At 40.1% G+C, this 23,230-nt stretch overlaps 1 non-coding gene across 1 annotated transcript; it reads right to left on the bottom strand.

The window, feature by feature from the left end:
• Nucleotides 1-22,307: 22,307 nt before the first annotated feature.
• Nucleotides 22,308-22,414, bottom strand: LOC148580291 (small nucleolar RNA R71). The gene has a single exon (XR_015896935.1). It is a non-coding gene; the product is annotated as a small nucleolar RNA R71 (small nucleolar RNA).
• Nucleotides 22,415-23,230: the final 816 nt, after the last annotated feature.

The raw sequence follows: 23,230 nt of genomic DNA on the forward strand, positions 1-23,230 counted from the left end.
AAATTTCTTAAGACTTACTTGAAACCGTTTAAATCCCTTTCTTTAAATCATATTACTTACATAAAGTCTCAACCGCATTAGCAATTCATTAGCTATAAATAGCATTCCTCAACCATCACAGTAACTAAGTAAATCAGCAACATAAATAATATACCCAAACCTCATTTCACAAATACCATTCCTCAATACTTTACTAAGTTCACAGCATCAACAAAAATATCTAATCAAACACACAAGCAAGTCACTAAGACAAACAGCACAATCACAAAGAAACAAGACAAGCAACACAAATTACAAAGAAATAAAACAAGCAAACACAATCAAATGCAGATGCACAAATAAGGATGATGCATGTCTAGCCCTAGTGCCGGTAATGAGCTCATTTGTCGGTTTCTACCCGCTCCCGACGTAATCCGAAGCAGCTGAAACGGGTATGGCTTTCCAGTTGGCTATACCTCTGTGTACAGGAAATAACCCCTCTGCCACCACAGGGTCCACTGCACGCAGGAAATAACACATCTGCCACTGCAGGGATGTATGCCGACACACCTTCTGTATACAGGAAATAACCCTCTGCCACTACAGAAATGGAACAGGTGGTCACGGTACTTCTGTAGCAGGAAATAACCCCTCTGCCTTACAGAAATAAAATATGGATCTGTATTGTAGGAAAGCGTTCTCAGTGGTCACACCATTATCTATCTGACTGCCTCACTGCAGCAGATAATCATACAAGTATATCTGGAGTTGCCTTAACGCAACAAATGAATAAACACATCTCTTGGGTTGCCTTAAGCAACAAATGACCTTTCAACAGGTCCTCTGCTTTGTATTCTCTTTTATAATCATAAATATGCAAGCGGGACAAAACCCACGTCCTTTCCAACAATTTCATAAACTGAATATCTTTCCTCAAAAGAATCAGGGAAATTATCATCATAAGTTATCATTCTCGTTGTTAACTCCAGTTACATATTCTTATACCATATCTCTCTCTTTCTTTATTCAATCATACTATACAAACTTTACATATTTCACTTTTACAACATCTTAGCTCAAAACATTTCTCTTTATCATTCAGATTCAAATATTATAAAATTTACCAAACTCCTGAAAAGTAATCCTCTAGTTCAAGCCCAAAGCATAACTCTTTTCATATTGAATCAATCTTGAAATATAGTTTCTTTATTAAATAATTTAATTTTGAAACATAAACCTTTCTTTGGTAAGTCGAAATTAAAATAGAATAATTCTTTTCTTTACTAAATAAAGCTCAAGTAATATAATTTTCCAAATTCAAAGCTTCCAAAATAACTTTTCAAATGAAACCTCAGATTTTTATAAAATTTCAACAGCACCTCCCCTAAAACTCGGACTTAACCACCCTTACGGGTTCCCTCTTCCTTCACATCTCATCAAACCTTTCTCAATAATTCATCAGTCCATTTTTTAATAACTATCAAACAGAATATTCTCAATCAAACAGAAATTCACAACTCATAATAAATAGTAATTCGATTATACTCTATGATTCCCACATAATCCATTAATTCAATTCTATTCTTATCAATTCATAACTAATTTCCACATAATCCATCAATAACTTCCATTGTATCAATTCATCAATTATTTTAACCAAAGGACTAACAGTTTTTCACTTTCCGAATACCCAAAACATATTATCACCTAACTTAACCAAAATCTTAGCAATATTGACAACAAAACACAGAGTATGTATTATTTACATAATTCCAGTTCTTTTATAATATGTTCACCCAAAAATTCTGCTCCATATAATTCCCAATTATCACAAGTTATCCTTATACTTTTAGAGTTACTGGTCTTATCTTTAAATTCAGATTTCATAAGATAAATTTAACAATCAAGCTTCAATCTGTTAACAGTTCTCAAACTTAATTCTAACTAATCATGAACCAACATTAACAACTACAAAACCAGTTCCAACCAGTCACAAGTCAATTTCACAGCCATTTCGATACATTAAATAACTAAAAACAACAACAAGCACTTACTCTCCATAACCAGAATACAGTCACACAACTCAACTAATTCAGTATAGTCACATAGAATCAGAACTTTTCAACAATTTCATCAAAATCAGAAAACACCAATATCAATTACAGCTTTAAACTAAAGCAAATCTCATCAATTAATTACTCACGACAACGAAACCCATCAATATCACAGCCATAACCCAAACTCAATTCACATTCGCATCCAACTTCAATCATAACTCAGAATAATCACCACAACTAACTCTTCTCAAATACATTTCATTCAATGATTAACTCTTCATATCTCAATTTAATAAGTAAACTTAAATAATCTGTAAGACCCGGTTAATTAACGGCTAATTAACCCATAAAATGAGAATTTATTCTAGAAAGCCAAAAATATTATTTTTATGGCTTAATGTGATAGAGAAGATTGAGACGAGAATTTCGGTACCAATTTTATAGAAATTGGACCAAGATTGGACCGAACGGGCCAAACCGGACCAACCGGACCCAAAGTGGACCCTTAGCCCAACATAACTAAACCAAAACCCTAGTTTTCAGCATTCTCTCTCCTCATTAAACACACACACGCGCTGAAAATGGAGTGAGGGAGGAGAAGAACACTCTCTCAAGTTCTATCTCTCACTTGATCTTCAAACCACCATAACTTTTGATCTAGAGCTCCGATTGTCGCTCCGTTTGCGGCCACGCGTTCACCGTGGAGAGCTCTACAAAATCCATATAATCAATCTTGAGGTAAGCCACGTTTTACTGTTCGAAATTCCAGCCCTTGATTTCGAGTTTCATGGGTGAAATGTTGAGATTTTGGGTTCTTTGATGTTATAGGACCCAACTCTCTTGAAGGAGAAGGTTAATCTTGTCTCCCTGGACCTTGGGTGTGGTAAGATTCTCAACCCTAGTGTGATTTTTTGTTCTATGATGTTTGGGTATTGAGATGTTGTGTATGGGTATGATGATTGTGGCTTAGGTTGTGTATATGTGAATATTGGAGCTTGATTGGTGATTTTGGAAAGCTTGGAAGAGGGTTTTGTGTGATAAAATCTGTTCTTGGAGGTGTTGATACCTTGAGAGCTTGTGGACAAGTGGTTTGGAAGTGCTCCGGTTGAGCTTAGAAAATCGGCTAAGGTATGGTTTCGGTTTCCCGTATCTAATATGTAATGTGGTAGGAAATACTTAGGCTAGAGGCCCTAAGATAGGAATTGAATTGTTGGTGTTGTTGAATGGTTGGGATATATGATGTGTTCATATATGTGATTATGAATATTGATGCCTTGATTGTGTGATATATAAGAAATGCATGTTGTGATATATGCTTGATGGATGATTAAGGTTGAATTGATGGGTGGTACCATGTTGATGGTGAGTATGATGTTGATCATGTATAATGATGGTTGATTTGGAAATTGATGTTATTGGAAACTGGGATGAGAAGGATGTATGACATGAGATTGTGTTTGTCCTTTAGCAATTAATTGAGAAGTGTTAAAATGGTTGGAGGTAGTTTTGGGAATTTTGGTAAAATGTCAATGTGTGAGTTGAGGATGGCTTGGTATTGATTTTGGTACATTTTGATTGATTTCAAAGAAAAGGGATGAAATTGGCATGTTTTGATTGATTTTGAAAAGAGTTGAAAGTGGCTTGTTTTGAAAATGGCACTTTGTGGTTTTGTATGAAAACATGGTTTTTGGGCTTACTTTGACGAGATATAACTTGGACTACGGATCTCTGATTTGTGCTAAATCTATTTAGAAATGAAATTGGATCCGGGATGTCCATGCCGTTTGAAGAACGGGTGAAAAACGATTTAAAATGAGGAAGTTATGTCCGTCGGAAGATTGGGGGTTGAATCTGTGAATTCTGTAGCTTTTAACTTAGAAAAATTTTAGCAGAATCACCCCCCGCGCATAGGCGCACTTGGCGCGTAAGCGCCGTTCTTCAAGAAAGCACCATCCACGCGTACGCGTGGTGTGCGCGGGCGCGTCGATGTGCTGCACCAAATGCCCAGCCATTTTCCAGAGAGTTGTGCCAGAGTTGTGCCAGTTTTGTGCCTGGGCGCAAGAGCACCCACGCGTACGCGTGGCTGACGCTTCCGCGTCGTTTAGATATTTTTCAACCCGCGCCTTCGCGCATATGACGCTTGCGCGTCGATGAGTTTTAAGGCCATCCACGCGTGCGCGTGGAGTGCGCGTACGCGTGGCCCTATTGTCATCCCAAAATTGATTTTTGAGTTTTAAAAGCCAAATTTCATACTTCTAAGCCTCTGATCTCACCACTTATGTCTTAAATCATTATGATATGCCTAGCATGAGAAAAAAGGGCTAGTGAATGTGGTAACTTGCGAGTGAAGCAAGGGAAAATGGATGATCATTGAGGATCAAAGATGATTATGTGAGATGCGGAGAATGGCGGTGGAAGTGCTTGTTATGCCATGGGCCGAAGGGCCGTAAATGTTAATGAATTGGCTGGTTATGGATTTAACCGTGAGTCGGATTGCTAGATTATTGCCGTGTGACGGCGGAGCCATGTTTATGGCTAAGTATAAATGCATATATGCTGTTGATTGAATTGTGAATGTTTGCACTTCCACCATTGGAGATGAGGGTTTCCCTGGGTAGTAGCAGTGGCTAGCAACCACGTGCTCCAGGTTGAGACTCGAAGCTCTGTTAACCCAATGTCGTAAGTGTGGCCGGGCACTGTGAAAGGCCCGGGTGAGCTCGCCCCCATAAATATTCACCAGTGATGGTGATGGATAAATATTCACCAGTGAGGGTGATGGACATGGATCATGATTATGATCAAGTTTATGATGAGTATAACTCGAGTTGGGGATGCACGACAGAGGGACAATCCAATGGTTAGCTACCAGTACTTGTCGGGTTGGCTCTATAACCGACAGATGATATCATCAGCCACTAGGGACAGGCATGCATCATAAGCATACTACATGAATTGTTTGAGATTGTCTATTTGATTGCATATTACTTGCTAATTGCCTAAATGCCTTATCTGTTCCTATTTGTAAATCTCTTGTCTGATATAACTGTGTTTGCTATATTATACTCCTGCTGGTGGTTGGGAGGTCTGAAGGAATTGGAAAGGGAAGTATTAGTTAAACTGAAGGATCTTTAGTCAGATGTCACTTACGGTTTAGCTTGTTTATAAGCTTTGATATTATCTGGGGGAAGTTCTAGGATTGCCTTCGGCTTTTCTCTATTATTATGTATTATATATGTGGAAGCTGTTACCGTACTGGGGACCTCTGGTTCTCACCCATGCGGATTTTGTGGTTTTCAGATGCAGGACGCGAGGCTTCTCGTTGAGGCATGCGGGAGACTTCTGGATTAGCGAAGATCTTTGTTCTCGGGACTCTGTCTTGGGTTATATATCTTGTTTAGATACTTTTATCTCCATTAAATAATACAAACTGTGATGACTCCTCTTATAGGAGGTTTTGGAGAATAGGTTTCTGTATTTGTGTCCCTTTGTGTTTTCCTTGGGGTTTTCCTTATTTTATTATATGTATATATTGCTATGCTCGGACCGGTTATCTTCGCAGCCGGATTTTGAGTCTTGATATTCCCGTTTTTGACACTCTTTATACATATGATCTTGCGTTAGCTTATCCTTTGCTCGTTACGTTATCGATCGGAGTGTTGCGTTTTCGAGTTATGGTTTTTTTGTTTACCCCCTTTTCTATAAAGGCTCCTAGTTATAATCAATTATTCATACTACTATACGTACTAAATTTTTGTTTTAGAGGTCGTAATACCTTGCCATCTCTGAATTATGACTTAAGCATAAGACTCTGTATGGTAGGGTGTTACATTATGGTATCAGAGCAGTTTGTTCCTGTAGAGCCTGAGGAATGGACTGACTGTGCTTCTGTGCATTCTCTGTATGTGTGTTATGTGCTGTTAGTATATCTACTTGATATAGTTAGCATAAATGTTCATGAGCATGCATTTGGGACTTTGAAGCACTAAACTTCCGATATTGAGACTGATCAACTTAATATCGATTGTTTGGTGTGTATAGGAACCAGATGGCGTCTCGTGGACGCGGTAGAGGCCGTGGGAGAGGACATACGAATACTCGTGCGCCGGAGACTAACCCTAATAACCCGGTGAACTTTATGACTGCGTTGGAGAACATGGCTGCTGCTATGCAAGCCACTGCTGAGGCTCTTGGTCAACAGATGAACAACCATGGTAATGACGGAGGTGGAGTTCAGGGCCCGATGACACTGGCAAACTTTTTGAAGGTTAATCCACCGAAGTTCAAGGGAACTACTAGTCCGACTGAAGCCGATACATGGTTTCAGGCTATGGAACGAGCACTGCAAGCGCAGGTGGTACCTGAAGGGCAGCGTGTGGAGTTCGCTACCTATTTGCTCACTGGTGAAGCGTCGCATTGGTGGCAGGGTATCCGACGCCTTCTGTAGCAGGGTGATGATTATATCACCTGTGATGTCTTCCAAGGGGAGTTCTATAAGAAGTACTTTCCGACTTCTGCTAGGACGGCCAAGGAGCTTGAATTGTTGCAGCTGAAGCAGGGTACTATGTCCGTATCTGAGTATACTGACAAGTTTGAGGAGCTGTTCAGATTCTCTCGTATGTGTCAAGGGACTCCGGTGGAATATGAGGAATGGAAGTGTGTTAAGTACGAAGGAGGACTCTGGAGTGATATTTTCGGTTTGGTAGGGCTAATGGAGATTAGGACTTTCTCCGAATTGGTGAACAAGTGTAGGGTTGCTGAAGAGTGCGTGAAGAGGGCAGCCGCTGAGAAAGGAAGTCACAAAGGATCATTCCCACAGAACCGAGGGAAGAGCTTTGCACCTAGAGGTCCACCTTTCAAAAGGGGAGGTTCTTTTAGGAGGCCCAACAACAACTACTCCCAAGGGAAAAGGTTTGGGAAGCAGCCTCAAAATGATCAAGCTTGTACTAGGTGTGGGAGTCACCATCCGGGAGTACCATGCAAGTCCGGATGGGGTTTGTGCTACAATTGTGGAAAGGCGGGGCATAAAGCCACAAGTTGTCCGAAGAAGCAAAAGCAAGGTGCTGGGAAAGTACAACAGACTGGTCAGGTGTTCACCACCTCAGCTGTGGGTGCAGAGGGATCCGAGACACTCATTCGAGGTAACTGTGAAATGACTGGTCAAACTTTAAATGCTTTATTTGATTCGGGAGCATCGCATTCATTCATTGCATTTGAGAAAGCCCATGAGTTAGGATAGAAGATCGTAACCTTAGGTTATGACTTAAAAGTGTATAATGCTACCCATGAAGCCATGGTAACTAGGCTAGGATGCCCGAAAGTTTCGTTTAGGTTCAAGCAGCGTGATTTTGTCCATAATTTAATCTGCTTACCGATGATCGGTCTTGATCTTATCTTGGGATTGGACTGGTTATCTGAGAACCATGTCCTGCTTGATTGCTCTACAAAGTCGGTGTAGTTTATGCCGGAAGATACAGAAGGGCCGGTCGTGGTGAATAATTATTACTTGAATTCGATGATGGTGAACTGTTCTGGAATCGAATGTCAGGGTATCCTGTTGTTAACCGCTGGTGTTTCGGGTGATGATCAAAGGTTGGATCAGATTCCGGTAGTGTGTGAGTTTCCGGAAGTGTTTCCTAATGATATTGAAGAATTTCCACCTAATCGAGAGGTCGAGTTTTCTATTGAGTTGGTGCCTGGGGCGGGACCAATCTCAAGTGCTCCTTATAGGATGTCACCGTTAGAGACGGCCGAGCTAAAGTCTCAGTTAGAAGAATTGTTGGGTAAGAACTTTATCCGACCAAGTGTTTCCCCATGGGGTGCTCCAGTGTTACTGGTAAAGAAGAAAGATGGAAGTATGCGACTTTGTGTGGATTACAGGCAGCTGAACAAGGTCACCATAAAGAATAAGTACCCATTACCGAGAATTGATGATCTCATGGATCAATTACAAGAAGCTGGGGTTTTCTCCAAGATCGATTTGCGATCTGGTTATCACCAGATAAGGGTGAGGGGTGAGGATATCCCTAAGACCGATTTCAGGACTCGTTATGGTCATTACGAGTATACTGTAATGTCCTTTGGGTTGACGAACGCCCCTGCAGTATTCATGGATTACATGAATAGAGTATTCCGTCCGTTTCTGGATAAATTCGTTGTTGTCTTCATTGATGATATACTAATTTACTCCAATACTGAGGAAGAGCATGCGGAACACTTGAGGACCGTGTTGCAGATTTTAAAGGAGAAGAAACTCCATGCGAAACTTTCTAAGTGAGTTCTAGAAGAGTGAGGTGAAGTTTTTGGGTCACGTGGTGAGTATGAAGGGAATAGCCGTAGATCCAACTAAGGTAGAAGCTGTGATGGATTGGAGGCAACCAACCACAATAACCGAGATAAGGAGTTTTCTGGGCTTAGCTGGCTATTACCGAAGGTTCATCAAAGGCTTTTCGCAATTAGCTTTGCCGTTGATAAAGTTAACCCGCAAAGACACTCCGTTTGTTTAGACTCCTGAGTGCGAGGAGAGCTTTCAGACATTGAAGAAAAGGTTGACCACTGCACCTGTGTTGGTGTTACCTGAGCCGAACGAACCATTTGAGGTGTACTGTGATGCCTCACTAAAGGGTTTAGGATGCGTGCTGATGCAGCATCATAATGTGGTGGCGTATGTCTCACGACAGTTGAGACCTCATGAAGTTAGTTACCCTACACACGATCTGGAACTCGCTGCGGTCGTGTTTACCTTGAAGGTGTGGAGGCATTATCTCTATGGGGTTAAGTTCCAAGTCTTCTCCGATCACAGGAGCTTGAAATACCTCTTTGATCAGAAAGAGCTTAATATGAGGCAAAGGAGGTGGATGGAATTGTTGAAAGACTATGACTTTGAGTTAAATTACCATCCTGGAAAGGCAAATATAGTGGCGGATGCGTTAAGTTGGAAGTCGTTATATGCGTCTTGGATGATGCTTCAAGAGGAGAAGTTGCTCATGGGATTCGAGAGTCTAAAAATTGGTGCTCGAGAAGTATCTGGAACCTTGTGTTTGAGCCGATTAGAAATCTCAAGTGACTTTAAGTCCGAACTCCTAAAGGCTCATGAAAACGATGAAGCGTTATGGAAGGTGTTACCAGCTATCGAGCAAGGAAAACAGTGGAGAGTGTCGAAAGAAAAAGATGGGTTATGGAGATTCAAGGGTAGAATCATTGTGCCGGATGTTGGTACTTTGAGGCAAGATATCTTAAAGGAGGCACACAAAAGCGGATTCTCCATTCACCCGGGAAGTACTAAGATGTACCATGATTTAAAGGCGATGTTTTGGTGGCCGGGTATGAAGAATGATGTGGCGGAATATGTTTCAAGGTGCTTAACTTATCAAAAGGTAAAGATTGAACATCAAAGACCTTCCGGGATGTTGCAACCTTTAGAGGTTCCGCAATGAAAATGGGAAAGTATTGCAATGGACTTTGTGTCGGGATTGCTAAGGACTAGGACTGGTTTTGATGCTATCTAGGTGATTGTGGACCGACTGACGAAGTCAGCTCACTTTTTACCCGTTCGGATGACTTACACCCTTGAGGAGCTAGCTCGGTTATACATAAAGGAGATTGTGAGACTCCATGGTGTACCTGCTACTATAATCTCTGATAGAGATCCTCGTTTCACTTCGAGATTCTGGGGTGCATTTCAGAAAGCTTTTGGAACCCGATTAAGCTTGAGTACAGCTTACCATCCTCAAACAGATGGTCAATCCGAGAGGACGATCCAAACCCTAGAGGATATGTTGAGAGCTTGTGTTTTGGATCAACCGGTGAGTTGGGATCGATATATGCCATTAGTGGAGTTTGCATACAATAATAGTTACCATGCGAGCATCAGAATGGCTCCGTATGAGGCATTGTATGGGAGGAAATGTCAATCTCCGCTATGTTGGTATGAAGCTGGAGAGAAAGGCTTGTTGGGGCCGGAGATGATAGCTGAGACCACTGAACAAGTGAAGAAAATCCGAGATAGGATGCTTACGGCGCAGAGTCGCCAAAAGAGTTACGCCGATCAGAGGCGGAAGCCCTTGGAATTTGAGGAAGGAGATCATGTTTTCCTAAAGGTTACTCCGACCACAGGAGTAGGTAGAGCGATTAAAGCAAAGAAGTTGAATCCTCGATACATTGGTCCATTTCAGATCCTGGAGAGGATTGGGCCGGTGACATATCGGATGGCTCTACCACCTCATCTTTCGAACCTGCACGATGTGTTTCACGTGTCGCAGCTTCGGAAGTACACCCCTGATGCTAACCATGTGTTAGAACCTGAATCGGTTTAGTTAAGAGAAGATTTTACGCTTCCAGTGGCTCCAGTCAGAATTAATGATACTAGTATCAAACGGTTGCGTGGAAAAGAGGTTTCATTAGTCAAAGTGGCTTGGAGTCGAGGCGGTGTTGAGGAACACACTTGGGAACTTGAGTCGGAGATGCGAACGGATTATCCGCATTTATTCTCAGGTAATTGAATTTGAATTTTGTGGGCAAAATTTCCAATTAGGTGGGTAGAATGTAAGACCCGGTTAATTAACGGCTAATTAACCCATAAAATGAGAATTTATTCTAGAAAGCCAAAATTGTTATTTTTATGGCTTAATGTGATAGAGGAGATTGAGACGAGAATTTCGGTACCAATTTTATAGAAATCGGACCAAGATTGGACCGAACGGGCCAAACCGGACCAACCGGACCCAAAGTGGGCCCTTGGCCCAACATAACTAAACCAAAACCCTAGTTTTCAGCATTCTCTCTCCTCATTAAACACACACACACGCTGAAAATGGAGTGAGGGAGGAGAAGAACACTCTCTCAAGTTCTATCTCTCACTTGATCTTCAAACCACCATAACTTTTGATCTAGAGCTCCGATTGTCGCTCCGTTTGCGGCCACGCGTTCACCGTGGAGAGCTCTACAAAACCCATACAATCAATCTTGAGGTAAGCCACGTTTTACTGTTCGAAATTCCAGCCCTTGATTTCGAGTTTCATGGGTGAAATGTTGAGATTTTGGGTTCTTTGATGTTATAGGACCCAACTCTCTTGAAGGAGAAGGTTAATCTTGTCTCCCTGGACCTTGGGTGTGGTAAGATTCTCAACCCTAGTGTGATTTGTTGTTCTATGATGTTTGGGTATTGAGATGTTGTGTATGGGTATGATGATTGTGGCTTAGGTTGTGTATATGTGAATATTGGAGCTTGATTGGTGATTTTGGAAAGCTTGGAAGAGGGTTTTGTGTGATAAAATCTGTTCTTGGAGGTGTTGATACCTTGAGAGCTTGTGGACAAGTGGTTTGGAAGTGCTCCGGTTGAGCTTGGAAAATCGGCTAAGGTATGGTTTCGGTTTCCCGTATCTAATATGTAATGTGGTAGGAAATACTTAGGCTAGAGGCCCTAAGATAGGAATTGAATTGTTGGTGTTGTTGAATGGTTGGGATATATGATGTGTTCATATATGTGATTATGAATATTGATGCCTTGATTGTGTGATATATAAGAAATGCATGTTGTGATATATGCTTGATGGATGATTAAGGTTGAATTGATGGGTGGTACCATGTGGATGGTGAGTATGATGTTGATCATGTATAATGATGGTTGATTTTGAAATTGATATTATTGGAAACTGGGATGAGAAGGATGTATGACATGAGATTGTGTTTGTCCTTTAGCCATTAATTGAGAAGTGTTAAAATGGTTGGAGGTAGTTTTGGGAATTTTGGTAAAATGTCAATGTGTGAGTTGAGGATGGCTTGGTATTGATTTTGGTACATTTTGATTGATTTCAAAGAAAAGGGATGAAATTGGCATGTTTTGATTGATTTTGAAAAGAGTTGCAAGTGGCTTGTTTTGAAAATGGCACTTTGTGGTTTTGTATGAAAACATGGTTTTTGGGCTTACTTTGACGAGACATAACTTGGACTACGGATCTCTGATTTATGCCAAATCTATTTAGAAATGAAATTGGATCCGGTATGTCCATGCCGTTTGAAGAACGGGTGAAAAACGATTTAAAATGAGGAAGTTATGTCCGTCGGAAGATTGGGGGTTGAATCTGTGAATTCTGCAGCTTTTAACTTAGAAAAATTTTAGCAGAATCACCCCCGCGCGTAGGCGCACTTGGCGCGTAAGTGCCGTTCTTCAAGAAAGCACCATCCACGCGTACGCGTGGTGTGCGCGGGCGCGTCGATGCACTGCACCAAATGCCCAGCCATTTTCCAGAGAGTTGTGCTAGAGTTGTGCCAGTTTTGTGCCTGGGCGCAAGAGCACCCACGCATACGCGTGGCTGACGCTTGCGCGTCGTTTGGATATTTTTCAATCCGCGCGTTCGCGCGTATAACGCTTGCGCGTCGATGAGTTTTAAGGCCATCCACGCGTGCGCGTGGAGTGCGCGTACGCGTGGCCCTGTTGTCATCTTAAAGTTGATTTTTTAGTTTTAAAAGCCAAATTTCAAACTTCTAAGCCTCCGATCTCACCGCTTATGTCTTAAATCATTATGATATGCCTAGCATGAGAAAAAGGGCTAGTGAATGTGGTAACTTGCGAGTGAAGCAAGGGAAAATGGATGATCATTGAGGATCAAAGATGATTATGTGAGATGCGGAGAATGGCGGTGGAAGTGCTTGTTATGCCATGGGCCGAAGGGCCGTAAATGTTAATGAATTGGCTGGTTATGGATTTAACCGTGAGTCGGATGGCTAGATTATTGCCGTGTGACGGCGGAGCCATGTTTATGGCTAAGTATAAATGCATATATGCTGTTGATTGAATTGTGAATGTTTGCACTTCCACCATTGGAGATGAGGGTTTCCCTGGGTAGTAGCAGTGGCTAGCCACCACGTGCTCCAGGTTGAGACTCGAAGCTCTGTTAACCCAATGTCGTAAGTGTGGCCGGGCACTGTGAAAGGCCCGGATGAGCTCGCCCCCATAAATATTCACCAGTGATGGTGATGGATAAATATTCACCAGTGAGGGTGATGGATATGGATCATGATTATGATTAAGTTTATGATGAGTATAACTCGAGTTGGGGATGCACGACAGAGGGACAGTCCAATGGTTAGCTACCAGGACTTGTCGGGTTGGCTCTATAACCGACAGATGATATCATCAGCCACTAGGGACAGGCATGCATCATAAGCATACTACATGAATTGTTTGAGATTGCCTATTTGATTGAATATTACTTGCTAATTTCCTAAATGCCTTATCTGTTCCTATTTGTAAATCTCTTATCTGATATAACTGTGTTTGCTATATTATACTCCTGCTGGTGGTTGGGAGGTCTGAAGGAATTGGAAAGGGAAGTATTAGTTAGACTGAAGGATCTTTAGTCTGTTGTCACTTACGGTTTAGCTTGTTTATAAGCTTTGATATTATCTGGGGGAAGTTCTAGGATTGCCTTCGGCTTTTCTCTATTATTATGTATTATATATGTGGAAGCTGTTACCGTACTGGGGACCTCTGGTTCTCACCCATGAGGATTTTGTGGTTTTCAGATGCAGGACGCGAGGCTTCTCGTTGAGGCATGCGGGAGACTTCTGGATTAGCGAAGATCTTTGTTCTCAGGACTCTGTCTTGGGTTATGTATCTTGTTTAGATACTTTTATCTCCATTAAATAACACAAACTGTGATGACTCCTCTTATAGGAGGTTTTGGAGAATAGGTTTCTGTATTTGTGTCCCTTTGGGTTTTCCTTGGGGTTTTCCTTATTTTATTATATGTATATATTGCTATGCTCGGACCGGTTATCTTTGCAGCTGGATTTTGAGTCTTGATATTCCCATTTTTGACACTCTTTATACATATGATCTTGCGTTAGCTTATCCTTTGCTCGTTACGTTATCGATCGGAGTGTTGCATTTTCGAGTTACGGTTTTTTTGTTTACCCCCTTTTCTATAAAGGCTCCTAGTTATAATCAATTATTCATACTACTATACGTACTAAATTTTTGTTTTAGAGGTCGTAATACCTTGCCATCTCTGAATTATGACTTAAGCATAAGACTCTGTATGGTAGGGTGTTACAAAATCACTAATCGCAGCCACAGTTCAAACAATTCCAACCCGTCACAAATCCATTTTACAGCCATTAATTCAAAATAATTCATTCAGGATCAGAACCTCAGTCAACTCATTCATCGCAAAAAAATCAATAATTCAGAATACAATTTACAACCGCATCTAGTTTCAATTACAATTCAGCGTAATCACAGCCACATTTAATTCCAATAATAAATCAGAATAATCACTCCAACAAGAACACCTAATGACATTCACAGCCACAATAAAAAATTAATAAATTAATTAAGATACTAGGAAATCATCTCAATACCAACCTTAATCAAAATCTCACAACCTCAAATTAGGCTTATTCCTATCAATTAATCATGTTTATGAATTATTTGTAATTACTCACTAAACCTCTTTGGCATTCATAAGTTAAAAGCTGTTAATTTCAAATAAAATCCCCTACCTCAGAGTGTCGAAAATCACGAAAGTCACAAACTACGACAACTCCAGCGTTGGTTCCTGGCGACTCCAACAGCAATACCCACAGTGACAGAGGTTCTGGCAACTGCGAAACCAGAATCAGGAACAAAACAGAGCAGTACAGATCAAGAGCAGCAGCAGCTTCTGTCAATAGCTCCTTCTCCAGCGAGCTTCAATGGTAACAATAGCAACTTCCTCCCCTAAACTTGATGGTGGCAGAACAGCGACTCTAATGGCGGCACGGGACTCACCAACAACCCTGACAGTGGCGGAGATCCTTTCTTCCTCTCCTCTGCATATATTCTGCGATGGTGACAGCTTGGACAGCAACAGCGGCATCAACCCAGCAACAACAACGGCATGGCGGTTAGGTAGTGATGGAAGCACGGTGGTGATGCAACAGAGGCTCCTTCCTCCCCTGGCTCTCGTGCGATCCTTCCTTCTTCAGCGGCGACGGCGCACGAAACTCTTCCAACGGCGGCGACGCGTGGCTTGATGATGACGGCTTCTCCTCTAGCGCACTTGCTTCCTCTTCCTCCGTGAATGACGACAATAATGGCGTGGAGTGTGGCGGCAGTGGTAGCTTAAACGGCGACGGTGGCAAGCTCCACGGACGGCGCGAACCTGGGCGGCAATCCCTCATTCGCGACATGATGGTGACAGAACGAGCTCGACGTGGACGGCACGACGACGAGTTGAACGGCGGCGATACCCAGCCGGCGACGCCACGCCCTTCTCCTTCTCTTCTTCCTCACGGCTCCCTCACTTTCTAGATCTCAGATCTCTATCTCTCATTTCTACATCTGCGTGTGTATGTGTTTGTTACGTGAAGGAAGGTGAGGCTGCAGTTGTTAGGTTTGAGGGATGAAGCTGAGTGAGTGAAAGGGGGAAACGGCGCTGGGGTGAGGGGTAACTGGGTTAGGTTTCTGTATTTGGAAAATTAGGGTTTGTAAATTAATTTGGGAATTAGGGTTAGAAATTAGGGATTTTATAAAGTAATATGGATAGATTTGAATAGATATTTTGATAAAATTGAAGGGTAGAGTAATTTTAAAATCAAATGTACTCTATTAAAAATATTTAGGAACATTATTTATCATCATATTACTAAGTTCAATCAATTATTTCTAATTTAAAATATAAAATGAACATGTTAATTATATTTTGTAAAGTACAATTTAAATTCAAATATCAATTTTCTAGATTAAATCATATAAAGCTCTATTATTTTTCTATCTCCGAAACTTTAATTTCAATTTATAAAATAATTAATTATAATAAAAATGGTACATAAATATTAATTGACTTAAACATAAAGTGTTTATAAAAATTAATCTAATCATTTCTAGTAAATTAATTCCTATGAGTTCAAATTAATAACATAATTCATTCAAAATAGAATTTATTTAAATTAAATTATCAATTCTTCTTATCATTCAATTATCGAAATTATAATTTCAATTATACCAAATATCTAATAAAATTTATATAAAAATTCTAATTAATTTAAACTCCAATTATCATGAAATTCCATTTAATTACCTTTAGCAAAATAATTTTCTTAAAATAAATCACAAATAATTAATTATTTGATTTTCAAAAACTAGGGTTGTTACAATTTGATGCACTTGTCAATATCTGAGCGCTTTGATTTTCCAGTCATCAGGCGCCCAGCTTGGGTGCAGGGGCACTGGGCACCAGGTCTCAGAGCTGGGTGCCCAGTACTTGTGATTTTGGTGGAGTTGGGCGCCACTTGTAAGACCGCAAATTTTTAAAAATTAAATAATAAATTATTTCTGATTTATTTTATTTATTTGAAAAAATATTTTTAGGAATTTTTATATTAATTGAGTACTTTTTAATTATTGATTTAAGGCTTTAATGATTGAAAAAAAATGAGGATTTTATATGCTTTAAATTTGAATAATTAGATATCGAACATTAGTTCATAATTTAAAGAAAATAAATTTCATTATCCCTAATTATTAAATTAGTGTATTTATTCGAAAATAAATTTTAAGTTGATAATTAAATAGTATTTTTATAAGTATTATTATTGGATTAAAAATTGGTTTTCAATTACTCAATTACCCCTAATTTTCTCAAAATTACCAAACTACCCTTATACCTAATTTTTACCAAAACCTTAATTTTCACTACACTCAATAGATTTAGCAGGAGAGGAGTTAGCTTCTTCCTCAAATGATGCTTCAGACTCAACCTCTGGTAAGATTAGTGAATTGGGTGAAACCCCTTCACCACCCTCGGAAGCTAACCGACGCCGAGCTTGCCTAATATGTGAAATGGTTTTTTCAATTTTAGGATCAAATGGGGAATTATGCAAATATGAATAAGTGGATAAATGCCGGTCAAGAATTACCAAAGGTATTTTCCAAATCCACGTTGCAAGACCAGTCTTAACCAATGAGATTTCCGCTATTAAATTTAAAATGTGTCACAAATAAAATAAATAACCGGAGTAAAATCTCGGGTCGTTTCCCTAGAAGTGGACACAAGATGCAATTTATTGATTGTAATTTTCCTGGAGATTTTTGAAGTTGAGAACAAGGAAAATAAATAACTAGAAATTAAAGCAATGAATAGTTAGCAAGGGTTGTAAAATAATCAATATAAAAAGCCTTGGTTAGGGGTGAGAATTGGAAATTCTATCCTTATTGTCTTTTCCAAGGGTGATGGTAAAAGTTCATTGCTCTTACTTAGTTATCCTCTAACAAGTGAAGGAAAGTCAAGTGAAACAATTAACCTTAGCTCATAAGTCCAAGTTACTTCGTAGAGTTGGTGAGTTTCAAGCTAATTGGCAATTTCCACTTACAGATTAATACTTGAGTGTAACAATTCAGGTGGCTCCAATTATCAACCCCCAACCAAGCAAGAAAATCTACTCCATGATATTGGATGACATTTCTTCAAACACTTGGTGAGCAAAGATAAAAGACATGATAAGAAATAGGAAAAGGATTCAGTTCAAATTACCACTGAAAATAATTAACAAGAACAAAATAAGCAATAACACTAGAAGTGAAAAAAGCTCAATGCATTAACAAAATTCAATCATAACAAAATCCAAGCATGGATTCAAAATAATCAAATGTAAAAGAGTAATAGAGGAACTAGAGAAGAAAACTATAAGGAAGATTACTCCAATTGAAGGTAGCAGCATTCCTCTCCAGATCCAATTCAAAGCAAAAACTAAGAATGCCAAAAACCCTAGAGAAGTAGAAGTTTCTCTCACTAGAATTAAAAACTAATAAAAAACCAAGCTAAAGTAAAAGTGTGTTCAGTCTCAGCTCAATCCCAGCCTCTAGTCTGCATTTTCTGGCTTGAAACTAGGTCCAAGTCAGTACAGATATCGCCCCCAGTGAGTTCTGTTAATTGCAGCATGTGAGGCTCGTCACGCGTACGCGTTAGCCACGCGCACACGTCGGTGGGCTCTGCACAAGGTCACGCGTACGCATCAATCACGCGTACGCGTTAGTGGTCGACACTCTTGGTCATGCGTACGCATCGGTCATGCGCGCGCGTCACTTTCAGCTCTCAAATCTTCAAATTCTTATGTTCTTTCAACTTTAGCATGCTTCCTCTTCATGCTCTATGCCATTCTTGCTCTATAAATCCTATAATCACTTAACGCACATATCATGACATCGAATGGTAATAACAGAGGATTAAAAATTAATGATTTAAAGGCCTAGGAAGCATGTTTTCAATTATAGCACAAAATTAGGAAGGAAACTTAAAAACATGCAATTTACATGAATAAGTGTGAGAATAGTTGACAAAACCCACTCAATTCAGTCCAAAATATATCATAAAATAGTGGTTTGTCAAATCTCCCCACACTTAAATATTTGCATGTCCTCATGCTAAGCTCAAGGGAAACAAAAGAGTGAAGGGAAAATGGTGAGACTTATGCAATGCAACTTATCTATATGAATGCAACTACATGCAAAATGATTCTACCTACTTGGTTAAAAGTAAACAAATTATCTAGGAACAAACAAAAGCTGGATTCCACTAATTCAAATATCAAAATAAAGTACAAGTGAACCTGCAAGAAGAAAGCTCATGAAAACCGGGAACAAGGAATCGAGCATCAAACCCTCAACGAAAGTGTATACACTCTAATCACTTTAGTGTTTGAGGGTCGATTCTCTTGGTTCTCTATAGTGAGTGCTTGGGCGGAGATGCACTTAGGTCGAGTCCGGTATTGCCCATATATCCACTGGCTTCCGGGTTGGGTGATGACTCTAAGAACGAGGTTCCAGTCTAAATCAAATGTTTTGCGCTCAAGCTGTGCCTCTTCATAGGCATCCATCCCATCCGGACTAGGTAAAAGATCAAGTACTTTCTAATGAAATCTTTTGAGATAGGGACTTACTTTTGGTGCACAAAGACTGACTGAAGGGTAGGTGATAAACCCCATTTTTAGGGTTTATCTTACGCTTAATTTAGTAGATTTTATCCACTAAACTCACACTTATTCATTGAATACGCATGTTTTACATTTTCCTTCCAAATTTTGTGCTATGATTGAAAACATGCTTCTTTAGCCCTAAATTTGCAAACTTTAATCCTCTCTTATTACCATTCGATGCCTTGATATGTGTGTTAAGTGATTTCAGGGTTTATAGGTGATGCCAGGGCATTTTGGCCAGTTTCACTGACCTTTTTCTTTACTCTTTTAGGATAGTTTCATGCATTTTCTTAGTAAATAAGCAAGTTTTGGGTAAATATACACTTACATCTTGATTCAAGCAAATATTGTGAACTTTACATGATTTCATGAGAATTATGCATGAATTGAATGATAATATGGATGATGCATGATCTCATGACTTGAAACAAAGCTTTGATGCACCTTGTTTGTTTGATTTCAGGACAAAGAAAGCAAAGAAGAGCCATGTTAGGAGCCACGTTAGTCTCACTAACGTGACTACTAACGTGGAAAGGGAACAAGCTTGCAACGTTAGTGGTAAAGTTACCACCAATAACGCCCTCAAATGCCATCATAACCCACGTTAGTTGCCATGTTAGTTACACTAATGTGGGAACTAACGTGGAAGAAAGGGGGAGCTCCAACGTTAGTGGTGAAAGTGATCACCACTAACACCACACTAAGCCACATTAAGAGCCACGTTAATCCAATTAACGTGGACTCTAACGTGGAGTAAAGGAGAAGTCGCAAGCGTTAGTGATACTCACCTTTGTCACTAACGTTTGACCAAGCCTAAATTGCCTACGTTAGTGGTCACGTTAAGACCACTAATGTGAAGGGTAACGTGGAGCAATGAATGATGGGCCAACGTTAGTGATACTCACCTTTGTCACTAACGTTGGAGATGGCAAGCATACCCACGTTAGTGGCCATATTAGTTACACTAACGTGGAGAACTAACGTAGGAAAGAGGGGCACTTTGAAACGTTAGTGACAAAGGTGATTGTCACTAACGCTCTCAAAGCTTGAGCATGCCCACATTAAGGGCCACGTTAGTTACACTAACGTGGACCATTAACGTGGAAGAAAGGGACAAAGAGCAACGTTATTGGTAAAGGTGAGTGCCAATAACGTTTGCGAAGGACTAAGAGGCCACGTTAGTGGTCACGTTAGTACCACTAACATTGAAGTTAACGTGGATCAACTAGTTTGGAACATTAGTGACAAAGTTATCGTCACTAATGCTCTCGAACCCAAATTTACACTTAACGTTAACGCCACTAACGTCCTAACTAACTTCCCATCATGCCTAACTCACACTTTCTTTGCAAGCAAAGCTGAGCCCACTAGAGACTGTAACTGCTTCAACTGAAGATCAAAGGCCCATATCCAAGACTTGAAGAGCTAACTAGAAGATCTGAAGAGTAGTATATATAGGAGTAGTTTTAAAGTGAAATGAGATCAGGAACTTGAGAACTATACTCTATATATTTTACTTTCTCTGCAACTTCTATTTTAATTTCAGAATGCACTTTTCATTTTTGCTTTCCATTTCCAGAGCTATGAACAACTAAACCCCTTTTCATTGGGTTAGGGAGCTCTGTTGTAATTTGATGGATCAATAATAGTTTTCATTATTCTTCCTCTTTCTTTTCTCTTGATTTTACTAGAAAGCTTTCGTTCTTCACCCAATTGGTTTGCTATCTTGGAAGAGAAGCTCTCCATAATTGGATCTCCTCGGAACCTTGGAAGAGGAATGAGGAGATCATGCTAGAAGGGCTTTCTCATGCTGGACCAAATTGGGGTGTGGATGGATATAGTGACATATAATCCTACCAACACTTTGATTTGGGAATGCCTGTGGAATAATCAGTGACCAAACTTCATCTCTTTCCATGAGTAATTAAATCAAGAAATTGGGCAATTGTTCAAGCTTAGAGAGATTGGATTGCCAAGGAATTGGAATCCAATCACTTAAGATTGCCAAGGAGATCAATGAATGCATTTATTGAGGAAGAGATGAAATTGAACTTGATCCGGAGAATGCAACATCTCCTATGCCCAATGAATCCCTCATTTCTGATCTTACCCATTCTCTTTATTTTCTGCCATTTACTTTGCTGCTCATCTCCCCAAATCCCCATTTAAGATTCTGCAATTTACTTTATGCCATTTGCATTCTGCCATTTATTTCCAGCATTTACATTTTCTGTTATTTACTTTCCCGCCATTTAATTTTCTGTAATTTCTCAACTTAATTTCTCTTAGCTCAACTAGAACATTCCTCTAATTAAAGTTGCTTGACCAATCAATCCCTGTGGGATTCGACCTCACTCTATTGTGAGTTTTTACTTGACGATAATTCGGTATACTTGCTGAAGGGAAATTTGTTGAGAGACAGGTTTTCGTACATCAAGTTTATGGCACCGTTACCGGGGATTGATTTTGTATCGACAATGATTAAGTTGGAGAATAACTATATTGAGCAGTTTTCTTTTGTTTTGTTTAAATTCCATTGAGTGATTTACTTTCAGTTTTAGTTATTTTTTTTCCTTTATCCCTTACCCATTTGTTGTGTTTTCTTCATTGTTTACAATTCAGTTCACTAACCCACTAATTGTTTGATATATTGCACCACTCACACTAACAGCCATTCTAACAAGAGTAATTTCCATTCAATTTCTTCTTGCTTTTTGCTTTGTTGGTTGTATGACAGGTAGAAGAAGCAGGGCTTCAACTTCCTTTGATTCTAAACCTGAGAGGACCTTCCTTAGATTAAGGAGGGAAGCAAGAGGAAAGAGAGTCGTTAGTGCTGAAGAAGAGGAAGAGTATTTTGAACCAGACATGGAGGAGAATATGGAGAACCACCATAAAGAAGAGGCTCACAACCATGCCAGAGAAGGTCCAGTGAATCATGCTGGGCAAGAGAGAAGAGTTCTAGGCTCTTATATCAATCCAAACCCAGGAAATTATGGAAGTAGCATCCAAAAGCCAACCATATAAGCCAATAACTTTGAACTAAAATCCCAGCTCATCACCCTCATTCAGAACAGCTGTGCATTTGGAGGAAGTGCCCAAGAAGACCGCAATCAACATCTCACCACCTTCCTAAGGATATGTGATACTGTGAAGTCTAATGGTGTTCATCCTGACACTTATAGGCTGCTTCTGTTTCCTTTCTCACTCAAGGATAAAGCATCTAAAAGGCTGGAATCCTTCCCGAAGGAGAGTCTGACAACCTGGGAAGATGTGGTAAACAAATTCATGGCGAGATTCTATCCTTCTCAAAGAATCAACAGGTTGAGAGCTGAGGTACAAACCTTCAGGCACCAAGATGGTGAAACTCTTTATGAAGCATGGGAGAGGTTTAAGGACTTGACAAGAAGGTGCCCGCCAGATATGTTCAATGAATAGGAACAGTTACACGTTTTCTATGATGGTCTTTCTTATGAATCAAAGAAGGCAGTAGACCACTCATCCAGGGGATCTCTGAACAAGAAGAAGACCATTGAAGAAGCCATAGATGTCATAGAGACTGTAGCTGAGAATGACTACTTCTATGCTTCTGAAAGGGGCAATACGCGAGGAGTAATAGAGCTGAACAACATGGATGCGCTGCTGGCTCAAAACAAGATGATCACCAAGCAGCTGGCTGACCTTACCAAGAGGATGGAAAGAAACCAAGTTGCAGCAGTCACCACCTCATCAGCAGCTCAAGAAGGAGTGAATGCAGAGGATGAGGGTGACCGGGAACAAGCCAACTATATTGGAAATTCACCTAGGCAGACCCATGATCCATACTCCGAAACTTATAATCTTGGTTGGAAGAACCATCCTAACTTTGGGTGGGGAAATCAACAAGATCAAGGCCAAGATCAGAGACTCACAACCCCAACAACAATGCAACTCATCAATATTCCACACAGAGATCATATCAACACCCACCCAACAATACCTCTCATCATCCATATCAAAACCAAAATAGCCATTCTCACCACTCCGACCTCAACTTACCATCACCATCCAAAGATAGACTCTCAAAGATTGAGACTCTACTTGAAGGCATATGCAAGGAAATCCAAGACAACAAAGTGTTCAAGGAGGAGGTGCGATCTAATATCAAAAACTAGGGAAACACCATCAAGAGGCTGGAGTCTCAAGTGGGATACCTCTCTCAGCAGATTCCCAAACCTACTGATAGCTTCCCAAGTGACACAGAG

The sequence above is a fragment of the Arachis ipaensis genome, chromosome B10, assembly GCF_059453495.1.
Source record: "Arachis ipaensis isolate K30076 ecotype BB chromosome B10, ASM5945349v1, whole genome shotgun sequence".
NCBI lineage: Eukaryota > Viridiplantae > Streptophyta > Magnoliopsida > Fabales > Fabaceae > Arachis > Arachis ipaensis.